Genomic DNA, 3,230 nt, shown 5'->3' on the forward strand with positions numbered 1-3,230 from the left:
CCATCTACATATTACTAATTTCTTAGAAATATGTGATACCTTTCGGATCAATGGAGCATCAAATGACGCCATCCGCCTTCAAATGTTTCCTTTCTCACTAAAAGACAGAGCAAAAGCTTGGCTTAACGCCCTCCCAGCTGGATCGGTAAACACCTGGGATGAACTAGCCCAAAAATTTCTATATAAGTATTTCCCTCCCGCTAAAACGGCTAAATTAATGACTGAAATAAATACATATTCACAAGAGGACGGGGAATCCTTATATGAAACTTGGGAAAGGTTCAAGGAGCTATTGCGAAAGTGTCCACATCACGGCCTTGCGATATGGCAACAAGTATCCACTTTCTATAATGGGTTGTTGCCACACACAAGGCAGACGCTTGACTCTAGCTCCGGGGGACTTTTAGGTAATCGCCGCCCGCATGAAATATATAACCAAATTGAGGAAATTGCTCAAACCAATTTTCAGTGGCACACTCCCCGAGGCAATAAATCTATTGCCCCGGGCGCCCATAAGGTTGATGAAAGCACTTCTTTGCAAGCCCAAATCGAGGCTCTTTCTTCAAAAATAAAAAAATTGGAAATGACAAAAACAGTCTCGGTTATGGCTTGTGAAGGGTGTGGTGGGCCACATGAAAATTGGAGTTGTATGAAAGAAACAGACGATCAACAAGAGTCGGTAAGCTACATTGACAATAGACCTAGGCCGTCAGGTCCTCCAACGGGCACTTACAACCAAGGATGGCGAAACCACCCTAACCTTGGTTGGAGAGAGCCCGGCAATAGTAGTAGCCAACAAACCCAACGAACAGACTTTCAACAAACAAGAAATGAGTCACAAAATTTCACTCAACAACAAGGTGGACGAGAAAGGCTTGAAGATACTGTATCTCGCCTCATCTCCGACACTGAAAAGAAAAACTCGGAAAGGTTTCTACAATTAGAATCGAATTTTAGAAATCAACAAGCTAGTATTCAAAACATAGAAAAACAATTAAACCAACTAGCTCAAAATTTTTCCGAGAGACCACAAGGTGCATTACCAAGCAATACCGAAACAAACCCAAAAGCGCAAGTTCATCTCATCACGTTACGAAACAGCACCGTGGGGCCTGCGGAAGCACCACCACCGACAGAAGAAACTATACCCCCGCCTCTGCAGGAGAAGAACTCTCCTCCATCATCAGAGCCTACCAAGGCTCCTCGAGTTCCGTACCCCGGTAGGTTAATTCGTCAAAAGACCAATGAGCAATTCGCAAAATTCGAAAGTCTATTAAAACAATTGCATATCAATATTCCTTTTATTGATGTCCTAACCCAAATGCCCAAATACTCTAAGTTCATGAGGGAATTCCTCACTCATAAAAAGAAAATTGAAACTTTGCAATTAGTTAACTTAGGCGAAGAATGCTCTGCCCTCGTACTCAACAAACTTCCCCAAAAGAAAATCGATCCTGGAAGCTTCACGATTCCCTGCTCGATCGGGGACTCCCCCGTTCGTAATGCACTAGCCGACCTTGGGGCCAGCATTAACATCATGCCTTCATCAATGTTTAAAAGGCTCGGCTAGGAACAACGAGTCCTACAAAAATGAGCATACAACTTGCTGATCGATCCGTCAAATTCCTGCAAGGTGTCATCGAAAATGTCCTAGTAAAGGAATAAAACACACACTCATGGTGGTAAAGGATGAAAAGGGAAACGAGAAACATGGCCCATGCACAAGAACAAGGCAACCCGACATCAATTTCTCCAATACAGAAGGTTCAACACGGGCCGTGTCCAACCAACACGGCCCCGTGCTGCACCCCCTGCAGAAAAATGCCCAGTTCAGGTAACTGGACACGGGTCGTGTTCACCAGACACGCCCCCGTGTCCAGGCTTCTGTTTCTTTTCTTTAATTTTCGTTACTGGCACCTGAACACGGGGCCGTGTCCGGTCCCCACGGGGCCGTGTCCAGACTGCCAGTAACATTAATTTTTGCTTTTAAACACCATGTTACACATTCAATCAACCTAAAAATTTATTTTTGGGACACATTGAGGACAATGTGTAATTTAAGTGGAGGGGGTGGGATGCTAAAACTTTGAAATTTTGCAAGTCCTAAAAAAAAGCCTTACACAAAACTCTATTGGAACCGCTAATCACCCCAATTTTTTTTTTTCAAAAATTTTCAATTTTTCTTTACTTGTCTAAAGTTTAAGTTGGGAATTCCAAGATTAATAAGGTTATATTTTTACAAGTTTACAACCAATAGCGTCGTGATAAAAAGAACCAACATGCGAAAATTACGAAATGGCATGACAAGCTTAGTTAAAATTTGATTATATATACTTGATCACATAGAAAAACCCATTCCCACAAAAAGTGAGTTTTGCGCCTTTATTGAGCATACAAATACACATCTTTAGACTAAATGCTCATTTTTCGTTTCTTGTGTGAATAGCCGCTTGGTTCTTACGACTCTAGAACTTGCCACGACGATTTATTCCCGGTCCTTATCAACTTAAACCCAAGTAAGTAAATGATGGAGGCATTAGGACTAACCCTTTTTCTTTCAAAGCCATTATTTTCATTTTCTTTTCACCCACCCCAAAACTCCCCCTAGTTAACACCTTTGAGCCTAAACCTTTCATTTCTTTACCCTAAAAACCCTTTTACCCACCAAAACCCTTTTTATTTTTACCCTTTATTTTAGTAACAAGCTCGGTTTTCGTGTGACTACAAAAAAAATATGATGAAGATGAAGTTAGAAATAAACAAACAAAGCTCTTTAAACAAAAGCTTGTTTGAAGAAATACTTCATAAAAAAAACAAAATGTTTTACGAAAACCGACGCTTTTTACGCTTTTCGCCCTTTTCTAACCACTAACCCAACTACCCACCTTTAGCCCAAGACTTTACCCAAAAAGTCCTCTTGATATTTTACAAAGGTAACAAGTTAAAAAGGAGGAGGATTGATTGCTTGGCAAGCCTATGGTAGGAATAAGTTCCACGCCGCTCTCGAGTGATTCACTAAAAAATACACCTTCGGCCGAGTGTGAATGATTTCCCTCGTGAGGTATGTGAACTTGTATATAAATGGAATTTTAAAAAAAGGCATGCTATGCCCAAATAAGTAATTTCTCCTATGAAACGTTCTAAATAAATCATAACGAATAGGATTGTAAATAAATAAAAATAAAACCCAAAAAGATCTTGGATTTCCGACACTCTATGACAAGCCAAAA

At 40.7% G+C, this 3,230-nt stretch overlaps 1 non-coding gene across 1 annotated transcript; it reads right to left on the minus strand.

Moving 5' to 3' along the window:
* Positions 1-211: 211 nt before the first annotated feature.
* LOC118487001 lies at positions 212-318 on the minus strand. Its single transcript, XR_004880168.1, has one exon. It is a non-coding gene; the product is annotated as a small nucleolar RNA R71 (small nucleolar RNA).
* Between the last annotated feature and the right edge of the window lie 2,912 nt (positions 319-3,230).

This window comes from Helianthus annuus, chromosome 14, assembly GCF_002127325.2.
Source record: "Helianthus annuus cultivar XRQ/B chromosome 14, HanXRQr2.0-SUNRISE, whole genome shotgun sequence".
NCBI lineage: Eukaryota > Viridiplantae > Streptophyta > Magnoliopsida > Asterales > Asteraceae > Helianthus > Helianthus annuus.